The sequence below is a fragment of the Protopterus annectens genome, chromosome 5.part0, assembly GCF_019279795.1.
Source record: "Protopterus annectens isolate FY-2018-M chromosome 5.part0, PAN1.0, whole genome shotgun sequence".
In the NCBI taxonomy this organism is placed as follows: domain Eukaryota; kingdom Metazoa; phylum Chordata; order Ceratodontiformes; family Protopteridae; genus Protopterus; species Protopterus annectens.
The window spans coordinates 1,223,682,888-1,223,706,159 of NC_056735.1; positions in this window are offsets into that span (position 1 = coordinate 1,223,682,888).

Below are 23,272 nucleotides of genomic sequence, written 5' to 3' on the forward strand. Positions count from 1 at the left end.
TGGGGGCCCCCTAGGCACTTCCAGTATAAGTATCATCCTGTCATTGCCACACCTCCTAAGAAACCTATTAGTTTGTGCTGCAAACTTTTAGGAGTAGTACGCACAGACAGACCTTAGCTACAAGCTGTTATATTACAACAGTCCTATATACCACACTTTGTTGACCTGTCTAACGAAGGGACACTGGCATTTAGTTGCAACAATGATACATTACAACAACTATATGTACAGGTCTGGACTTAAATGAAGTGATGACTAGGCCTACTGATTCAACCCCCCCCCCCCGCACACCCTCCAGTCCCCTCCTCTAATTCACGACCCCCTTTTGGGCTCCCCATGCCATGCACATTACTTTTTCCTTCCTTTTCCTACATTTTGCCTTACTGTCAGCTTTTTCAATAAGCCATAACTTTCTATAAGCTCTGAAGTGCATTTTAAAGGTTTTTTTACACACCATTTTCATCCAATAATGGCTTGAACAAAAATTATTTTTAAGGAAAGAAATTCACTGTTGCTGTTCAGCTTTAGTTTTCTTTATATCCTTTCAGCACTCCTTTTCTGACCAAGACAGCACAGTAATAACCATTTAGGAAATAACTCAATTAAGCTGGTGCCCCCAAAGCCATAGGGGTTATATGTGTGCCCTGGGATGCATTTTAGAGCATTTTCTCAGCATTTTACTCCAATGGTGGCCTAAACAAAAATCATGAAAAAGAAAATATTTTTAGTCTTTTTTTTTCTTTCAAGGAAGGCATAAGTTGTGCCCAAGGCTTAATGGTCAAAGCTGACAAAATAGTAGCTCACAATAAACTAACAAGCCAGTTGTGGAAATACATAGCTCTTATCTGGGAATACTGCCTCCTTCCCTAACTCCCCTACAAAAGACAGTCACTGCCTATACATCCCTCTGGTGTTAGACTAGGATGAAAGCAGAGGTTTAAATTGCCTTAGCCATATATTTCAAGTGACTGCTGATATATGTATACACAGCATGCTTCCACACCCCTAAACCTCAAAGTCAGCCCCATGTATATGTGCCTGATGTGTGATTGTGAGAATGATTTCAGTAATATATTCTAATTTGTTGCTCTCAGAAAGTATACCACCCCTACACAAGCTATAGTAACTTTCTTTTTGCACCTCTGAGGTCTGTGAGAAAAGTAAACAATGACCACACTGTCCTCAGCTCAATCACAAGCTATAATAAATTCATGTGCACACCTCTAAGGTTTGACTATGATGAAAATTAAAGTTGTAATAACCACACAATCCCCAGATCCCAGCAGCTTTCTGTATACACACATTTGAGCAGGGCTGGTTTTAGAATGGGTATGGTTGAAACCAGATGCTATTAGCTTTATCCTAAAAGGTTCATATCTCAGCATTGTTCAGGTTAAACAGCTCAGTCAGAAAACTGATAATTTTTTTGTCCTCATTTTTCTTCAATCAGCAGTAGCTTTTGTGGGGGTCCCCACAGAGTCAAGGTTGATTAAGGGAGCCCCCACTATCCATTTATACAGTCTGGTACTGCCACACCAGATCAGTGACTGCTGTTTAGCAGTCGTCATATAGCAGCAGGGGTAAGTCACTTATTTACCTCATTGAGCAGTAATGCATACCTGTCACTGTCCCTGATTTCACAGACCGTCCCTGATTTTGTTCATACATTTACTTTCTCCTTCACAAAAAGTTTGGTTTGCTGGTAAATCATTCAGGATTACAAACAGTCAATCAATCCAAACATCTGAGTTTTATACTTATAGTCCAAAAATATGTGTTGATGCAAAAGGTGTTGTTCTACTAACTTTTTAAGTGCATTAGAGTAATATTTAAAATGTAGTCTTGATTCTGAGCCTTTATTATTTTTCGGATTGCACTGAATTCTTAAGTAAAGGAATTGAGTGTTGTACTATCTGGAGTTATGCTTGTATTTATAAAACTCCCTAAAAGAGAATACCAACCCTGATTATCAGAAGTATCAGCTCTTCCTAAAATCCAAACTTTGCACCAAGATAAGTCACTCTGGGCTGCTGATCTCTCTAGTGCTTACCTTGGTCACTCTGGGCTGCTGATCTCTCTAGTCCTTACCTTGGTCACTCTGGGCTGCTGATCTCTCTAGTCCTTACCTTGGTCACTCTGGGCTGCTGATCTCTCCAGTACTTACCTTGCTCATGTTCATTATCAGCTTCATCCTAACAGGGTAATATCACAGCCCTGTTCAGGTTAAAGAGCATAATTAGTAAATTAATAAATTTTTCTTCCTCATTTTTCCCAATCTGCAGCAGCTTTTGTGGGACCCCCCACACAGTCAAGGATGATTGATGGGGGCCCCCTGCAGCCACAGGTATAGCAAGTGGAGAAAATGTCCAACAGCAGGATTTAACTAAGTCATCGACATTATGTCAGTGGTAAAATATTTAATAGAATTCTGATGTCTGTTACTTGACAAAACACTGTTATGTCTTCTTCTTTTTTTGACTTTTTCACGGTTAGGGGTTGCCACAGCAGATCACCTGCCCGCTCATGATTGGCAGTGGAGTTTTAAAACACTATTACTACAACCAGAAATATCTTTTGAATTTTAAAGGAGGTATACATAAGAGTTATCCATGTAGTTTATTAAGTATACAGGAATGCTATACTAGCTTTTGTTGGTTTGACAGACTTAACAAAATATCAGGATAAGATAACTTGGTGTGGTTGGGGGCCCCCAGGGAATAGGGGGCCCCCAGCAACCACAGGGTTCGCAGGTGCCTAAAGCCGGCTATGTACAGGCTGATGCCTGTGGCTAAGGTAGATAATAAACCAGGGCAACACAGGTTTATACAGGTTGATGCCTGTTGCTAAGGTAGCTATTAAACCAGGACAGCACAAGTTTATACAGGATGATGCCTGTTGCTGAGGTAGGTATTAAACCATGACAGCACTAGTTTATACAGGATGATGCCTGTTGTTGAGGTAGATATTAAACCAGGACAGCACAGGTTTATACAGGCTGATGTCTGTGGCTAAGGTTGATATTAAACCAAGACAGCACATGTTTATACAGGATGAGTCCTGTTGCTAAGGTAGATATTAAACCAGGACAGCACAGGTTTATACAGGATGATGGCTGTTGTTGAATTAGATATTAAACCAGGATAGCACAGGTTTATATAGGCTGATGGCTGTTGCTAAGGTAGATATTAAACCAGGATAGCACAAGATTATACAGGCTGATGTATGTTGCTAAGGGAGATATTAAACCAGGAAAGCACAGGTTTATACAGGATGATGTTTGTTGTTAAGGTAGATATTAAACCAGGGTAGCACTAGTTTATACAGGATGATGCCTTTTGCTGAGGTAGATATTAAACCAGGACAGCACAGTTTTATACAGGATGATGTATGTTGCTAAGGTAGATATTAAACCAGGATAGCACAGGTTTATACAGGATGATGTCTGTTGTTAAGGTAGATATTAAACCAGGGTAGCACTAGTTTATACAGGATGATGCCTTTTGCTGAGGTAGATATTAAACCAAGACAGCACAGTTTTATACAGGCTGATGTCTGTTGCTAAGGTAGATATTAAACCAGGATAGCACATGTTTATACAGGATGATGCCTGTTGCTAAGGCAGATATTAAACCAGGATAGCACAGGTTTATGCAGCATGATGTCTGTTGCTAAGGTAGATATTAAACCAGGACAGCACAGGTTGAGAGAGTTCTAGGATGGAAAGTTTAGTTTATAGGTGAAAGTGAGAGACAGTCTCAAGTGCTTTGGAAAAGTCAACAAAGATGGTCGAAATGAAGTGACCCACATTTTTCTGACAATTGATTGCATTTATGAAATGTAGAAGGGCAGTCATGGTGCTGTGGCTTAGACAAATACATGTCTTGTTGCATCTGCAAGAAGAAGCTTTTGACAATGAGGTGCTCAAGGAGCTGTGTGTGAATACTTTTGTCCAGGATTTTTGATAAGGCAGAAAGCATTGCAGTACATCTGTAGACCGAGAATTCTTTTGAATTTCACCTTTACTAAGAGGTATCATGTAAGACTGACTTCCAGAAGGTTGGGGCATGTCACCCTGTAATGGAATGGGTAATAAGTATGGTGACTGGGTAGGCCACTGGCTCTGCTGCTACTTTGATGCTTTCATCTCAAATGTTATCTGCAGCTAGACAGGCGGGTTTTAGATTTTGGAGATGTTTTTTTGATTGCAGAGGTAGAGACAGGTTTTAAGGAAAACAATGTTGTGAGATCATTTAACTGAGTTGATGGTGAGAGAATAGAGGATGCATTATTGTTGAAAAGCGATAAAACTGTATAAAGTGGTTGTTGAACTGGACAGCAATGTTGTTGGTATAATTATTAGTTGATGGTGTTAGTGTGGTTGTTTGACCAGGGTGAAAAAGATTCATTCATATCCAGAAGGCAAAACGACAAAAAAGCACTACACAGCACCACGACAGAATTCAGCAAAAAGGCACTTACTGCAAAGATTCAGGAACAAACTTTCTAATATGACAAGGCAAGCACTTTCATGAATAAACAGAATCACTTCATCTGACCAAAACCAACTTTTCAAATGCATTTAAAGGCATATCAATTAGCAATACACCAATCACAATGAATCAATTATATTTCATAGCAACAATATACTAATAATAAACTCAATAGTTATGTTGACAAAACAGACGTATCAGGGACACATAAAATGCAATAATAAGATCATAGAAAATCATATAAAATATTTATCCAAACCTATTTAAAACATTTCACTTAAATAATCTCCTATTTTTCAAAACAGCTTTGAGTGGAACATACTCATTCAATCCTGGCCGTCGATGTGCTGACAACTGCAATATCCATTTAAGTTCTTTACTCTCTGTAGTATTTACTATGTCCCCTTTTCTCTTATTCTCGAATACTGCTTCAATAGTCATAAATTTAAACCAATGACTCTCTCCCGTGGCATGTATATGCTTTGCAATAGCACTATAACAATGCCCTTTACGGGCACAATAGTAGTGGTCCCTAATGCACTCATTGAGTCGCCTATTTGTTTTTCCTACATAAAAAGCAAAACATTGCACACAGTAGACTAGATAGACTAGATTCTTAATTGCACATGTTGGCCTGATTTTAAATTTGTATTCCTTTCCTGTATCACAGTGAATAAACATGTTTAATTCATATATAAATTTACAAAAATTGCATCTATCACATCTAGTAGTACCAAATGTGTTACCTAATGAAACAATATCTGGTTTATTAAACACTGGATAACAAAGTTGTCTTTTTAAAGTTTTCTTGTTCTTATATTCAAATCTAGGTGCCACATCAATAATTCTACTCAGACTTGGGTCCGATTTTAAAATAAATCAGTTATTCTTCACTATATTCCTGATATCTGCACTGTCTATAAGTGTTCACATCACTCAACATAACATTCATTGTGTTAAAAATAATAAGACTTGTCCATAACAACAATGGATCGACCCTTGTCAGCAGGTCTTATTAATATGTCATCATAGTGCTGCAATTCAGCTAATGCTGATTTTTCATGCTTAGTAAGATTGAAAAACTTGTTCTGTCAGGCATTACTATTAAACATAGCATACAATTGTTCTTCACAAACTTTCAAAAATATTTCTAAAGAAATATGTGGTGTAACCATGCTGGGTTTTCTAAAAACAAAAGCATTTTAATTCTTTTCACTATTATTATACATAGACTTTAAAGTTAAATTCTGGATAAATAGGCTAAACTGTATGGGTGTAAAATGTGATGTTTTGTTTTCTGATGGTGGTTCCTGTGTGATAGATAGTGAGAGAAAAGGTGTGCATTGAATAAGACTAATTTGTGAGTAGGACTGCGGTAGTAGTACTGAGAGTTGAAGAATGCGCACAGTGGATAAAGATGAGTAAATGGATGTTTGTAGTATGAGGAGAAGGGAGGAAATTTGAAAGGTTTTATGAAAAGTGAGGATTTGTACAGGCTTTGTAATGACGTAGGAATACACTGCTTGGTATGCAAGATGTTTTGTGGTGAGTTACAGTTTGGAGCAAAGGTTACATGAGAACAGGGTAGCTGTTTTTTTACTGGATGTGCTATAGTGAGGGTTAGGATAGTTAAGTGAAAAGGAAGTTGTTTAACTATGGCGTATTTGGGTGGTGAAAGGGTACAATGCTGTAAAGTTATTCTGGATTTTCACCTCGACTGCACGGCACTGTTATTCTTCTATTCAGCCACAATGTCCCTTCCCTACCATATTTTGGTTCATAATCTTGTATTAATTTCTTTGTTGTTATATACTTAAATAATACATTTTCTACCTCTTATAGACTTTGCCAATTCATAGGTTTAGTTACACAACTTTTTTCATGCACGTAGATGCACTTGTTTTGAAGGGCAAAGAGCTGATGAGGTGATCACAGAACTGCTAGGAAGGTGACAGATTTGAAAATAGTACATCCATTGTGATCACACCACTAATTGCAGTGGCAAAGTTGTATTTATTTATTTATTGGGATGGGGTGGGGGAAGGTAGTCACTTCAGATACAATTGCTGCTTTAGCCCAGCTGGGCAGGGTGCTGTTTGACTTCAGAAACAATATGTGAATTAAGACATGAGAGTGAAAATGGCCAGGTGTGTGAAAAAATTACTTTTATCTCTGCTATACTGCTAGGTTTGAGAGGAATGTGCTACCTCTGTACTTCTCTAATTTTAAATGTCCCTTCTTTTCTTTTACTCTGTCACTAGAACACTTACTCTCCAGTCATTTAGGACATGCCTTTCTCTCCATATCATGTTGAGTACCTGAAGGAGCTTTTTCTCCCCTAACTCACCTAACTTCTTGATCATATCTGCAGTGGTACCATCTAAACCTACTGCTTGCCCTGACTTCATTTTCTTTAGTGCCATTCTTATCTCTTTTAGGGTGGGGTCTCCTCGCTCTTTCATCATAGACTGCAGATAAGGCAGTACAGCATCTGTGAAGGTTTCTTCATGCAGTAGCTACATCTACCTTTGATATCAACTGGACTGGTGACCAGACTGCTGATGGCATCTCTCAAAAATAATGTCTGATGGCTTATGTTCTTTAACATTCTAACTTATTCCTTTTATTATTATAGGTTCTTTATATTGTCTGCTAAATCATTTTGCAGAATCTGGTGGAATTTCTCTGATGCCTTGTTTGCACTCATTATAGGTTCATAGGTTCATAGGTAGGTACCAGGCTACTGGCCCTAGGGCCTATATAAGCCTAGCCAAAAAGGTACCCTGGCTTTCGCCACCCAAGAAAATTATTTTCCTGTGCCCATGTCAAGCAGAGCCACAGAAGTGATCCCGGTGTGAATTTTTTATTTCCCATCCAATCATCAAGATTTTACTTGAAAAGTGCTAATGAGGAGCTCTGTTTGACATACAGAGGTCGTCTGTTCCAGAGTATGGGAAGTCTCTGGGACAGGAATCTGTCCCTCCAGCATATTCTGTTTATTGTGGTGACAAGGTTTAGGGCCCTACAGCATGCAGCTTGGAGGGATTGGGATTTCTTTAAGTGGAGCATGTCCAACAGCTCTGGGTTTGACATAGCTTTGTATGTTAGGCAGAGATCACCTCTGAGTGGGTGATATGCAACGGAGTAAAGCTGGAGTTTTTTGAGATGGTCTGCATAAGGCATCTGTTTGAGGCCAGTAATCCTCTTTGTGAGATATTTTTGTGACCTCTCCATTTGTTTTAGATGTCTTGTGAGGTACATACCAAAAGGGGTGCTGTACTTTATAATGGGTCTAATGAGTTATGAGTAGAGGGGAACAATGACCTCTTTTTCTCTGGATGAGAAACCTTTTGTGATGAGGTGTGCCATGTAGAAGAACTTCCTGACCACTGTGGTGATGTGATTATCAAAAGAGAGAATACTGTCCACCTGTGTCCCAAGGTCTCTTATCACACTTTTGGTGTTAAGTAGACTACCACCTATGTGGTAGTTCATGGGTACAGAGTTTTTACCAAATTAAACCAAATTATAACTACTGTCTTAGCCTCTTTGTTAGCCAACCAGATTTTCTTCTTAGTCTGGGCCATATTTTCTATCTCCCACCACTTCCTGCACTCTACAGAGAGTGTAGAGTCCAGGAAGTGGCGGGCCATATTTTCTATCTTCCACCACTTACTGCAGTCTACACTCTCTGTTTCTTTTGATAACTTTCTGGATTTTTTTCATTCAGCCACCAACTTTCCTTATGTATTTTATTTCTATATCTGGTTCAGTTGAGTATCTGTTCTGCAGTCTTACTCATGCTGTTTTGAGTCACTGGCATTCTTCGCCTACTGTGTGTGTGTGTGTGTGTGTGTGTGTGTGTGTGTGTGTGTGTGTGTGTGTGTGTGTGTGTGTGTGTGTGTGTGTGTGTGTGCGTGTGAGCATGTGCACACGCTAGTGCACGGGCATGTGTGTGTATATATGCATTTATGAATTTATCTATATATGTACAGAGGGAGACATGTAGACTTATAGATAGACAGATAAATATATAGGTTTGTAGGTTCATAGGTAGATACTAGGCTATCTTCCCAAAGGCATTAATAAGCCCAGCCAGAATGTGTTGTTTTCGCTGCCCCCTTAGATTAGTTCCCTGTGCATCTGTCCAGCAGAGCCACTGAAGTGATCCCTGGCCTGGGTAAACTTTCTGTTTCCCATCCACTCATCAAGGTTTCTCTTGAAGAGTGCTAGCGTGGAGCTCTGCCTAATGTAGATTGGAATCTTGTTCCAAAGCATGGGAAGTCTGTGGGACAGGAATATATGCCTCCACCATGTCCTATTTATTTCTGTGGTGAGGTTTAGTTCCCTAGAGCATGAGGCTCGAGGGGATAAGGTTTTCTTTAAGAGGAGCATGTCCATCAATTCTGGGTTGGACATGTCCTTGTATGTCAGGCAGAGATCACCACTGAGCAGGTGGTATGCAACCAAGTACAGCTGGAGATTCTTCAGTCGAGCTGCATAGGGCATCTGTTTCAGGCCAGTGATCCTCTTGGTGAGGTACTTCTGTGGTCTTTCCAGCTGTTGCAGGTGTCTTGTAAGGAACATCCCAAATGGGGTGCTGTACTCTATGATGGGTCTGATGAGTGATGAGTAGAGGGGCACAATGACCTCTTTTGGTCTGGATGCAAACCCTTTTGTGATTAGGTGGGCCACATAGAAGGATTTTCTAACCACTTTGGCAATGTGATTATCAAAGGAGAGATTACTATCTACTTGAGTCCCCAGATCCCTTATTACAATTTCTGTATTTAGGGGACTACCACCTATATGGTAGTTTGTAGGTACTTTGTTATTTCCAAAGGGAATAACTATGCACTATTTGGCATTTAGCTTGAGGCCATGATTTTGACACCAGGCGTCCGTCTCAGTGGGACCCTTTTGGAGGATGTCTGTGTCAGCCGGTGAGTCAGTTATAGCCCCTAGTTTGCAGTTGTATGTGAACTTGGTCAGCCATAGTCCTCCTGTGCTTGTCTGTACATCTGAGAAGTATATGCCTAACAGGAGGGGTCCTAGGACTGAGCCCTGGGGAACACCACTTGTAACTGGTTTAGAGTCAGACCTAGCTCCCACAATGCTCACCATGTGGGTTTTATCCATGAGCCAACTGGCAACCCATCTTGTCATACAGGGGTTTATGTTCAGGCTGGTGAGCTTGTCTATAATACCGGAGTGGAGAATGGTGTCGAAGGCCTTTGCAAGGTCTAGGTAGGCTGTGTAGACCTCCTTTCCCTCATCTATAGCCTTGATAACTGCCTCAAAGAAGTCCACCAGGTTTAGGAGGCATGACCTGCCCTTAACAAAGCTGAACTAGGTAGGGTCCAGTGTTTGGAGTTTCCCAATGTCTCTGTTAATGAGTTCCATGATGATGTGCTCCATAGCCTTGCAGACCAAGCTAGCCAGGCTTATAGGGTGATACTATGCAGGGTCTGTTGTGGCTCCACCTTTGTGGAGCAGAATAACCATTGCTGTGCACCACTCTATGGGCACGTAACCTGTGGAGAGGCTGAGTTTGAACAGTGTGTTTAGGTGAGGGGTTAGTTCATCTTTGAGCTTGTGTAGGACACAGCCTAGGACAATGTCCGGTCCCATTGATGCTGTGTTTTTGGCTTTGGAGAGGGCTATTTTAACCTGAGTGTCTGTGATTTCAGGGGCTCTACATTCTTCTGGTATGGTTATGGGCCCTTTTGGGAGTGAGAGGGAGGTGAAGTTTGCACCGAACCTGTCTGCCAGGATGTTGGCAATATTGGTTGGTTCAGTATATTTTGTGCAATTCTGCACTAACTCTGGGCAGATCTGAGCATTGCCACTTAGATTCTTGATATAGCTAAATAATGCCTTGTGGTTATCTTTGGAGTCCTTGGCAAGTTTTCTTTCAAAGCTCACCTTGGATGATTTTATGAGGGATCGTAGTTTCTTGCTGATACTAATCAGGGATGTCCTCCCTTCTTGGGATTTTACTCTTTTCTGTACTAGTTTCCTCCTTCTATTGTATAGCTTGTTTATGGCAGGGGTCCACCTGACTCATTTCCTTTTCTTGGAGGAGTGAGTCTTGGTTTTGCTTGGGATAGCACGATCCATGCATTCTTATAGGTGCCCATAGAATGCATTAGTAAATGATTTTTCACCTTGGACAGCATTATCCTTTAGCATGGGGGCTTTGAAACTTTCCACCTCTGTCTTAAGTAACGTGAAGTTTGATTTTGAAAAAGTTTTCATGGTGGTTTCCTTGTCCGAGAGTGGGGGCGGAATGTGGATATCCAAAGTGATTTGTTTATGGTCAGATCTAACCAGCGAGGGGTTGACCTCCGGTGTGGAACTCCGGTCGCCCATGTTGGTGATGACCAACATATATATGTATATTAAATATATAAAATCCATAAAAAATAGCATCTGAGATGAAGGAATGAATTCTTACATTTAAAGGCTAAAATGACATTCAGTACACCAGCTGCATTCCAGCACTGCTGACTGCCGATTCCAGTGTAACTAGTGTACTGGATGTCATTTTAACCATTAAATATAAAAGATTGTTCCTTCATATGGAGTGCTCTTTTTTTTGTAAATGTGACATAAATTTTGCCTTGTACCTGGTATTTTGAACTTATTTCTGGGTACATTTGTTAGTTATTTTGCATTTGAAGTAAAGCTGGAAATGTCTGCTATATTTGGCTGATTCTAGTACACTTACAAGTATTACATCTTTGAGCACAAAATAGGTCTCTCTGCTTTCCTAGACTCTTTTTTTCTTTAGAAAAAGAGCATTTTGTTTGCTTTGTTTTCACTGAGACTGCCGTTTCAAGGAGTTGTTTGTGCCGTTATGGATTTAAGCTCAATGGACTGTCAGTTGTGCTGTTATGGATTAGTTTTACAACTGCAGAGTGAGCCAGATGGGTTCTGAATAGAACGTGGAGTTGCCGCACAGCTTGCTTCTCTGAATGACGATATCTGGAGCTGCTTTGCTTTAAGGTGTGTGTGTGTGTGTGTGTGTGTGTGTGTGTGTGTGTGTGTGTGTGTGTGTGTGTGTGTGTGTGTGTGAAAATGCCCCCATTGAATGGAGATGGTGGCTAGAAAGGCTCAAACCCTGTGCCTAAGCATTTGTGATAGAGATTCGGTTTGACATTCTAAGATTATTGTAAATATGTATCTTCATCTGTCCTAAATGTTTGCATTTTGAGAGAAGTTCTAGGACTTTAGAATGATAGGCATGATAAGATGAGTTTTTTCTAATAAAAGTTAAGCCTTCTCTGCAAGCTAACAAATAGAAACAGTGACTGGAGTTGAGGGGGGAAGTACTTGTTTCTGCAAAGAAACTACTGTCTTTTGGCTTTTCCCAGTTAGGGGTCACCACAGCAGAACTCCATTCCACCAATGATTGGTAGTGAATTTTACAGTGTCAAGTTGCCAGCATGGCACCCAACTTTTAAAGAAGGCACACCCACACCTACCTGCATGTCTTTTAAATTCACTCAACCACAGTAAGGACATGCAGACTCTACACAGAAGGCACCAGATGAGAATTGAACTGGAAAACCTCTTGTTGTGAAGCAGCAATGCTAACTGCTGCACCACCACAGCCTGGTCATTACTGACTGCAATTCCTAAAGATCTGAGAAATTTCACAAACACAAGTCAGTACGTAATGCTTTTAATGATCTTACTGCAGACATCTGCCTCTTGAATTAGTCAATTTAATTGCAAGACTTGTATTTGCTGTACAGAAAATTGTACTGCATTAAGAATGACAAGCCTGTTAATGTGTACACTTTTTGAACTATTTATAAAAGTGTATGGAAGGCATTTTCCTTCACTTTCAGCTGTTTAAGAAAATGTGATTTAGAATCAAGTTTGCCTAAAGAAAAGTAAATATTTCATTAACGAATGACCCTGAATGTGTTTATTTTCTCTTAAAGAGATACCCTGGGATTCATGAAGCTTGCACCATGCGCCGGAGTAGCATCAGTGATCTAGTGCCAAATATGGCCATCGAGTGATTCAGGTAAGAGCTGTTTCCACGTGCACTACCAGCGTACGTCAGAGCTGCACAGCTCCCGGTGCATGTATGCTAATTACCCCATGTGCAGCAGTGTAGCATGCAAATGAAGGTATATAGTGATTCATGAAGTTGTGCAGGCCTAGCATAAGCATGTACAAATGTAAACAAAAAAAAATGGTTTACATTTTGTCCAACATAAAATCGGAGCCATGAAAGTGGACCACACTTACGTGTTATAATGTTACTATATGCCAATGGCTAAATATATAGCCAATGGCATAAAACAACATGCACAACATATAAAAAAATAACATTTAATGTTATGGCCACACCAATGCAAAGTAAAACCACAATGCATCGGTGCACAAATGGGATCACAAGGAAAATATATTTAGGTATCATAAAACTGTAATGTAACACAATTCATGATATCCCCATAATAGTCAATGGTACGCATGCTACACCACAACCATGGCGCAAGGGTTGCTAAGGGTCTGTGACAGTGTTCCGTGTGGTAACTTAGAATTAGCAGTCAATGACATGCAAATGAGTCAAGTAATACTGAATCACAAATGCCCTGCCAGTGTAAGGATGTACCACACGGCATAGCATTACAACACCGAGGAGTGACCTGGAGGTAAACATGACATCAAGAGAGGGGCGCGCCACCATAGCTGTAAGCACATTAGATCATTGCTAATCCATGTTGTGTGCTGCTAAGCAAAGCCACAGGATAGGGGTGTGGAAGTAGCCATAGCTTTGCTTAGCTGAGAGCACACAAGGTAACCGAAAGTTCGTGTGAACGTGGATGAAAACACGCATGAAACCTGGTAAATGGCTGTGCATGGCAAGCACCACAGCTGAAACAGGAAGGAAACAGGAAGACAATAAGGAAATGCTGCAGCATGATAATTGGAGTACAGATGAGTAATTAACACATAGAAACTCACAGTGGGCCATAGAGAAAAGCTAACAAGGCTGCTAGCAGCTACCTGCAGAACAGGAAAGGGGATGTGCCGTACAGCAAAGAAAAGAGAACTGTCACAGCAGAACAAAGCAAACTTGCAGTAGATCAGCTACATAACACATTTGCCAACACAATCCTGGGTTGTGGAAGCGCAAAATAAGAAAGGCGGCAGCTGGATGCATGCCTGACAATGGAAGGTGAATCGAGTTGAAAATAGAAGTAAAGGGCAATAGATGAATCCCAGTAGACAAGTGTAAGTCAACACCAAAGGCCCCACAATAGCAGTACCTACTGTAAAACCAATAATTAAGATGCCCTGCAGCTGGAATAGCACAAACACACCCAATTACACCAGCATCATCCATTGCACAATAGTATAAGGTGTGAAAGCCCCATACACACACTTGTGTATTCCCAGACACTCTGCACCATTGGTATATACAGACGGGAACTTTTAATATGTATATGTTAGGGGCTGCCGGAACTTTGATTCACCAGCATGTGTTGGAGACTGATGGTGGTGTGGAGGATGATGCTGACAACCATCTCAGGCACCGGAGGAGGAGAAGAGTGTTCACACCCAGGGTACCCTACCAGGGGCTACATGATCTGGAGATAGTAGGGCATTACAGGGTGGACAGGAACATCATACAGCAACTTGTTGAGCCATGCCAGCCATGCCTCAGAGCCAGAAGTAACAGAGGGGAACCCATTCCAGTGGACACAAAGGTATGTGTAAGCTTGAGAATACTAGCCACAGGTACGTTCCAAAGGCCAACAGTGGATATCATGGGGATCTCACAGACATCAGCATCCAGGGGTACTCCACCCATTCCTGGATGCCATGTTACCACATGCCAATGAGCACATATACTTCCCCTGAACACAGGAGGAGTTGGCCAGCAATATGCGTCTCTTCCACCATGTGGCAGACTATCCAGAGGTACTTGGTGCAATAGGCTGCACGCACATACACATCAAGTCAACACCCAGTGAGCAGGGTAGGCGCTACATAAACCGCAAGGGATTCCCCTCCATCAACTGCCAGGTCATGTGCAATGCCCAGGGCATTATCATGGATGTGTGTGCAGGCAGCCCTGGAAGCTATCACAACTCCCACATCTGGCATGCCTCAGAGCTGTATCAGGTATTTGCCAAGGGGGACATCCCATATGGCCACCTGGTGGGGGATGCTGGCTATGCACTGGAACCGTGGATGATGACTCCCATCAGAAATGCACACACAGCCATGCAAGAACTCCATAATGAGGCACACGCAGAAACCAGAATCATCATAGAGTGTGTGTTTGGGATGCAGAAATCACGGTTCCGTTGCTTGGACATATCTGGTGGAGCCTTGCAGTACTCTCCAGGAATGTGTGCCCACATCTTCATAGTATGTGCCATGCTAGACAAAATGATCCTGCGGAAACAGCTGCAGCAGGGACAGAATGGTGAAGGCCCTCACAGCCCACCACCATTGTCAAGGGACCCACAGGCACAGGGGGACTCAGACCACAAACAGCCTGTGCTTGCCTCAGTAGGCAGACAGAGGCGTGCCCAGTATGCCCATGCCTTGGCAAAGAGGGAACATATAGCACACACACACTAACTGATACCCTTCTCCACCAACATACACAGCAAACATGTATGGCACACACACACGATCACCTGTAAATTGTCATGTATAGGTGGTCTACTGGGTGCATCCTACATAGGTAGCCCTCAACTATTGTACACACAACCGCCATTGGCACAAGGTAAGTCAATACCTGAACAGCAAATTAAGCAATCAGCATGTGTCCATACTGTATGTACAGGTTCATAGATACATAGGTAGGTACATGCCCAACCGCTGAGGCCACTCATAAGCATAGGCAAAATGTGTCTGCTGTCGCCACCCCATCGATCAACTAACTGTCCCTCTGTGGAGCAGAGCCAATTATGGGATCCCTGGGGTGTAGCTACTGTTCACCACCCACTCTGCAAGGATTCCCAGGAGTGTCAGTGAGGGGTTTTGTATGATGTAATCAGGGATGTATTTCAAAATAATGGAGAGTATCCCTGACAGGAATCTTCACAGATGTGTACATGTTACATGGTATACCTTAAACACAGTTTGCATATATAGGTAATTCTCCACAGAATAATAAACATGTGGAACACACAACTGCTAAAATGTGCGTTAATCACCCTTGCACTACCAGTGGCTGCTCTGAGAGGTAAGATATCACTGCCAGGATTAGCAACCATGTACACATTCATCACAATAACATACCACTAAGCTACCTGAGATGTACCAATGACAGTCGTGTATACTGACAGGATAAAACACAAAAGGTAGGAATGTGTTGAAATAGGACAAACCGGCATGTACCCAATGAAAGGTGTATGTTTTATATATATATATATATATATATATATATATATATATATATATATATATATATATATATATATATATATATATATATATATATATATATATATATATATATATATATATGTATATATATATATATATATATATATATATATATATATATATATATATATATATGTATACATCATCATCATATATATATAGAGAGAGAGAGAAAGGGAGAGAGAGAGATATGTCGATATATGGGGATATACATATATATGTAGATATATAGCTAGGTTAACAACATCTACATAACCATGGAGATACATATAAATGGGATACCTACCACATACCAACTGCTTTACATATTGACATGTGTAATCCCGAGGCTTAAGGTCCGAAAGAACACAGTACCGAAACACCAGATGCATGAGGTGTTGTCTCATGATGTTAATGGACAGTTAGTCAGTGCTTCTGGTGTTGCGGTTTGGGTAGGTTACTGTGTGTACGTGTGTTTCTTAGAGCTGTAGTGTGTGTAAGTGTGTGTTCTGTGTGTATTGTGTGTTATTGGGGGTCTGTGATGTGTGGTTGTGGGTTAGCTTTGTGCGTCTCTTTGCGCGACCTAGGATGTAGAATATTAAAGTAGGGGGTGGTGTGGGGGGTGCAGATACCTACATGGGGGGTGTAGGGGGGCTTGGCCACCTGCTCATACGTAGTGTAGGATGGTTTGTTTGGATGTGTTGGGTAGCAGTGTGTCTGTGTGTGCATGTGTGTGTTCCATGTTTGTGTTAGCTTCGCGAGTTACTGTCGATGTCGGTAATGTGGGGTATGGGAGTCTAGTCCCAGTACTGTGGGCATCGGAACACTGTGGTTTCGGGATTCCATAGGTCTCCCGTATACAGTGGTTGAAGTGTTCATATATGTGTATAACATAGACCATAGCAATCACACATTCCGCCACTACCAACCTTTATGAACAAAGGATATGGAGAGTATATGCCTATACACTATTACAAATATGTGCTATGGACATGAGCCAATGATAGTGTTACCACCTCTCCCACTTTGTGAGGGACACTCCCTCTTTGGGTGGTTGTATCCTGACCAAATATATTAAACGTGGCAAATGTCCTGGGATTGTAGGACATAATTATGTCCCATATGTACTGTAATAGTTGCATACAGTAGTTATTTCTGTATCTAAAATACCTACATGTTACAGGAAACAGGATAAGCAACTAAACTGCTACAAGAATAAGCTTACAATTAGGCAAGAAAGGAAAGTTCTATCCCTTGTACTGACCGTGGGTTTGTGTCAGCCTGTAAAATCAGATGTGTGTCCCGGAAAGGTCCCACTATGGCCATATGAAAAGGTGGCAACCCTAGCCAAAGATGGTCAGTCACCAACACAACTACGATGACTGAAAATACCTATGACGGAAATACACAGCTATCATGTAGCAGCACGTTATTACATTCATATGTACTACTGAAGGGATTCAAGGACTAACATCACCTGCATGCTTTACAGGAGCCACATAACAGTGCCTTAATGAATCAGCCTGCAAATACCATTGTATTAGTTCACAAAAGGATCGGTGTTCAAATAGGGAAGGAACCCTCATGCACATAGCGATTATGTATAAAATCAGTTCCTACACACCTGCACCTGCTACGCACACCAACCATCACCCCCACACCCAAACATATTACAATACAATCTATAATAACATCACAAATCATTCACACACTGTACAACATCTGCAGAAGCCTTAACATACCTTGTCAGAGACACACTAATATGGCCCTATGTGAAATAGCTGCTGTTATACAATGGAACAGCTGCTGATGTAATAGGGTTTGTTTGCACTAATCCCATTCCAGAGGGTTGTGCATACACCGGGATGTGTTAGCAATTAGTGAGTAACAGCACAGTATGCTAAAGTTGTACACCAAATAAAGGATGTCTGGTGAGCACACTGTACACCACATAACAGGTCATGCATAGCCATATGGCCTTGAGCTGGCTAAACATCCTTGCCAGCCTTAAACATCTGCAGAAGTATCAGGTACAAACAAACTCTGCATAAGTAGCACTGTTCTGAAATATAACAGCTGTACTCACATGTAGAACTAAATCGTCTAGCCATTACACACAGTCCACGGGAGTCATGAAGCTAATATATCTATGTGTGTCTCCACATAGCTGTTGAAATATATCGCAATAACACATCTAGGCCATCTCCCTCGAAAGTAAGGCAAACGGACAATGCCCAAAAGGAGTACTCACTTATACATCACTGTTGCCATGGTATTGGCTAAAGAAGTAGCTGCACAGCTGATGTGCATCCAATTAGCTACTTTGGAACAGCAATTGGTGGACAGGATACCACAAGTTACCGATATGTAACTAGAAAAGGATGTGTTATTACACTTTCAAACCATCTGTATATACCAGCGGAATGTTACAAAGAACATTGAAACACAAACCAAAAAGGATTGAATCAACAGTTAACGACACCTCGGGTTACTAGTAAGGTATGTAGAACAGTCAGTATGTCTGTGTATGTAGTACTATTCCATAGTATTTAAAGTGTACGCAATCCATATAGTGGAAACAATTATCTTGTAGTGATGTATTGTTGAGCATAGTAATGCTTGTAGTATTTCTGTGTACTGCTGTAGGTCACAAGGCAAACACCACATACACCACAAAGGATGCTATATAAGGGCGTTGAACAGAAATACTCCTCACCAGCTGATGTCAGTGGCAGGGCTGGTCCACCAAGTATGTGCTATAAAAGGGGATGGTATATGTTGATGTATTGTAACTGTAGCCATATGTGTGGGTGTATTACAGAGAATAACATGTGGAAGGTTGGGCCACTGTGCAAGTATGATTTGCATTGTGGGATATTGTGCCAATAACTGTGTAATGTACAGTATTGTAAGCGGATATGTATTACAAGCTACATAGCCTTACTGTAATGTTAGGCAAATATTAGTTATGTCAATTGGCATTTACAATGCACAATAACAGGATACATATGTCTTTTAGTGAGCCGACAGTTTATCAGCATGATAGCAAAGTAAAATGGAAGAGTTATTTAACTATCCATGCCCATAAGACATGTAATATGTGCAAAGGTAGGTACTAGGCTGTCTTAACAAGGGTATCTGTAAGCCTAGCTAGCATGTGTTGGCTTTCGCCACATCCATAGGCTGGTTCCCTATGTCTCTGAATGGCAGAGACAATAGTTCCCTATGCCTCTGTCCAGCAGAGCCACTGCAGTGATCCCCAGGGTACATGTCTGTCTCCCATCCACACGTCAAGGTTTCCCTTGAAGAGTGCTCATGAGGGGACCTGCCTGATGTACATTGGAGTCATGTTCCAAAGCATAGGGAGTGTCCAGGTCAGGAATCTATCTGTCCAGCATGTCCTACTCATTGTTGTGGTTAGGTGTATATCCCTAGAGCATGTGGCTGTCAGGGGCTTTTGTTTAAGTGGAGCATATCCAGCAATACAGGGTTGCACATGGGCCTTGTATGTCTAGCAGAGATCACCTGTGAGTATGCGGCATGCAACTGTGTACAGCTGGAGTTTCGTAGGTTGGGCTGCATAGGTCATCTGTCTGAGGTCAGTAATCATCTTGGTGTGGTACTGGTGTGGTCTTCCAAGCTGTTGCAGTTGTCTTGTAAGGTATATCCCAAATGGGGTGTTGTATCCTTTAATGGGTCTAATATGACATGTGTAGAGTCACAGTAGCCCCTCTGATCTGGATGCGAACCCATTAGAGATTAGGGGGGGCCATGTAGAAGGATATTCTAACCACATTATCGTTATGGGTATCAAAGAAAAAATTGCTATCTACTGGGGTTCCCAAATCCCGTATTACCTTTTCTGTATGTAGGGGACTAGCACCTATGTGTTTGTCTGTGGGTAATTAGTTATATCCAAAGGGTATGACTATGCACTTGTAGGCATTCAGCTTGACGCCATGATATTAACACCAGGTATCTGTCTCAGTGCGACACTTTCAGAGGGTGTCTGTAACAGCTGGGGAAACAATTATGTCCCCTAGTTTGCAGTCGTCTGCAAACCTTTTCAGCCAAAGCCCTCCTGTGCTTGTCTGTATGTCAGAAAAGTATATACCAAACATGAGGGGTCCTAGGACTGAGCCCTGGGGGACGCCAGTTGTAACTGGTATACAGTCAGACCTAGGGTATGCAACTCACACTGTGTGGGTTCTGTCTGTGAGCCACTTTGCAAACCATCACATGACGTAGGGATTAATGTTCAGGCGGATGGGTATGTTGATAATTCCAAAAGGAGGAATGGTGCTGAAAGCCTATGAGAGATCTAGGTAGGCTGTGTGGACCTGCTTACCCTCATCTAGTCCCTTGGTAACAGTCTCTAAGAAGTCCACCAGGTTTAGGAGGCATGGTCCGGCCTTAACAATGCCAAACATGGAGGGGTCAAAGGTTGGGAGGTACGCAATGACTCTGTGACAGTGATCCATGATGTGCACCATAGCCTTGCAGACCAGGCTAGTCAGGGCTATAGGGAAATAGGTCCTGTGGTCCGTTGTAGTGCCACATTTGTGGAGTGGGATAACTGTTGCTGTGTGCCATTCAGGGGGCACTATGCCAGATGTGAGGCTATTATTGAACATGGTGCATAGGTGGTGAGATGGAAGTTTGTGTAAAACACAGACTGTCCGGTACCAGGGATGCTGTGATATTGCCATTAGAGTGTGCAGCTTTGAGAGGTATCTGCCAGGATGTTGCCAATATCAATTGTTTCTGTAATGTGCATGCCTTTGTGCTGTAACTCAGAGCAGATCTGGTTGTTGACATCGAGATATGTGACATAGCTATAGAATGCTTTGTGGTTGTTGTTGGTATTAGTTGCGTTATAGTTTTCATAGCTAGCTTTGGAGGATCTTATAAGAGATCTCACCTTCTTACTGATGCTGGCCAGCGTCCTGGTTCTGTTTGGGATAGCACAAGCCATGCACTCCTGTAAGTGCTTACAGAGTGCATTTGTGTAGGATTCAGCAGTTGTAACAGTACTGTCCATCTGCATGGGTGTTCTGACGTCCACCACGTCTGTCTTAAGAAGCATATAGTTGGCCTTGTACACATATTATACTGTGGTTCCCTTAATTGGGGTACGTGCGGGATGTGGATATTAATGGTGTTCAGCAAATGGTCTGATCGGACCAATGAGGAGTTGGCTTCATGTGTGGTGCACCAGTCACTCATGTTAGTAATGACGAGGCCTAGGATATTGTTGCCCCTGGTGGGTGTGTGGATTTGATGAGTCAGGGTATTGGTGTTTATGAATTCCAGAAACCATTGAGCTAATGTGTTGGTACACAATAGTTTTCCCAGTTAATGGTGGGGTAGATTCAGTGAGACTTATGTGATGAGTGTGGTGTTGTGCGACTGTGTACCTTCGCAACATGACAGTCAAGGTCATGCTTGGTTGGAGAGACCTTTACCACCAGTTTGGCTAGATGAGTTCATCTCTCACAGGTTGTAGTGTTGGGTGGTAGGCAGAGAGGCTTGCCTGTGTACATGAGGCAATTTGTACATTGCTTCAAGATGTCCAGATTCATCAGATAGACAGGTGAGAACACTGGCATTTGACTCTTGGACATGCCTGAATATAGAACTACATTCCCCTAGATAAGTGAGGAAAGTGAGTACAAGAGTTACATTACTCTATGCAAGTGAGAAAACAAGTTCACCCTTACCTGTAGGTAATGAGGAAGAATTGAGTGCTATAGTAATTATTAGCTTACATCGTGTTTACAAGTCCTGAACAAGTGCTTAGAATGAATAAACAATCCTGATAGGGTCTTGGATAATATAAACACACGGCCCCCTCCCCCCAACAGGTACACAAGCATATATCCATGTACACCACAGGGCCCCTGTACCCACAACAATGCAGGTACAAGCTGCACTCAGTCTGCATGGGACCTGCCCACATCACAGGTTGTATCATACACATATGGCAAAACAAGATACTCTCCACGTACACATCATGTAAAACATAGCTCCATGTCAGGTTGTGTACACACTGAATGGTGCACACCAACAGGTATCACAACCCACAAAGGGGGAGACACCACTGATAATGGGAAGTACTTTACTACTACCCTGCTGAGTCTGGCCTCAAAGGCCATGAACCTTGATAACTTAAGTGATGTCAGCAGGACAGATGTAGATGACAGTATGGTTGATGTCACACTGCATATCATAACCTTGTCAGGTCATAGGACATCATCACCCATACTGTCTACCACCTACACTGGGTATACTAGATGTACATTCCTATGTCACAGGAGTGTTTTGCAACAGGACAGCTGGCAGAACCAACGCTACAGAAGGTGTCTGAATAATATGTGATCATCACACCAGTAGCAGCTACAGTATGTCAGGGTTAATGAATTTTTTCCCCCACATTGTAGTCTATACCTCACAGACAAACAGAAGGAATCTGCCTATTGAAGTATGTAAATGACTATGACCTAGGAGCAATAGCTGACTTGCATTGTCACCCCTATGTTAATAACCCTGTACCCATGAACTACCACCTAGGCAGCAGTCAACATAATGGACACTTGTGTGTGAGGGATTTGGCTGGGTAGTTGTCTTTCCTGTGATAGCTACATCACCAAACCTGGCAGGTAGTCATATGTGGCAACCCTAATAATGATAGGGTGCCATTTATGAATATAGAGATCATTGTCCAGCCATACAGAACACTCAAGTGACCCATATCAGATCACATGTTTCCTTTAAGGGGTATTGGCCATGTGCCAATGGCCTACACGAGCCTTCCCATTCCCCATCTCCACTATGTAGCATGATGCATACCCTGAATAAATCCATGTCCAGCCCTGTGATGTTGGACATGCTACACGTACTCATCCTGATCTTGAACACATACTTCATGGACATCCACCTACCACATGCTGGACAGATCCTTGTCCCATGCACTTGACATAGTCCTGCCATACTATGCATTCCTATCCATCAAAGCTGCACATCGCTCCCCTCTCAGATATGGTGTGATGACCGCATATTAATGCATGGTATATGTATCATTAACCCTGTGAATCAGTAATGTGGCACTGTGCCTGTCAGCTACTGCCAGGTAACCTTTCATCCTAGATTCATACATGGCCCATAGCATATAGCCCACTAGTTGACTTTGACTGTACATGCTATTGTTGATATCCATCCCTGCAAATGCCATCTGGCTAGCCAGTGTCTCATGTGTATCACATGTGTAACACAGGTGATACATGGCAGGATGTTGAATCGCTGTACAGTGCTGTGTATATGTATATGGCAGAACACATACATGTAAAACCTTATGTGAGCATGTCTACAGGGTCACA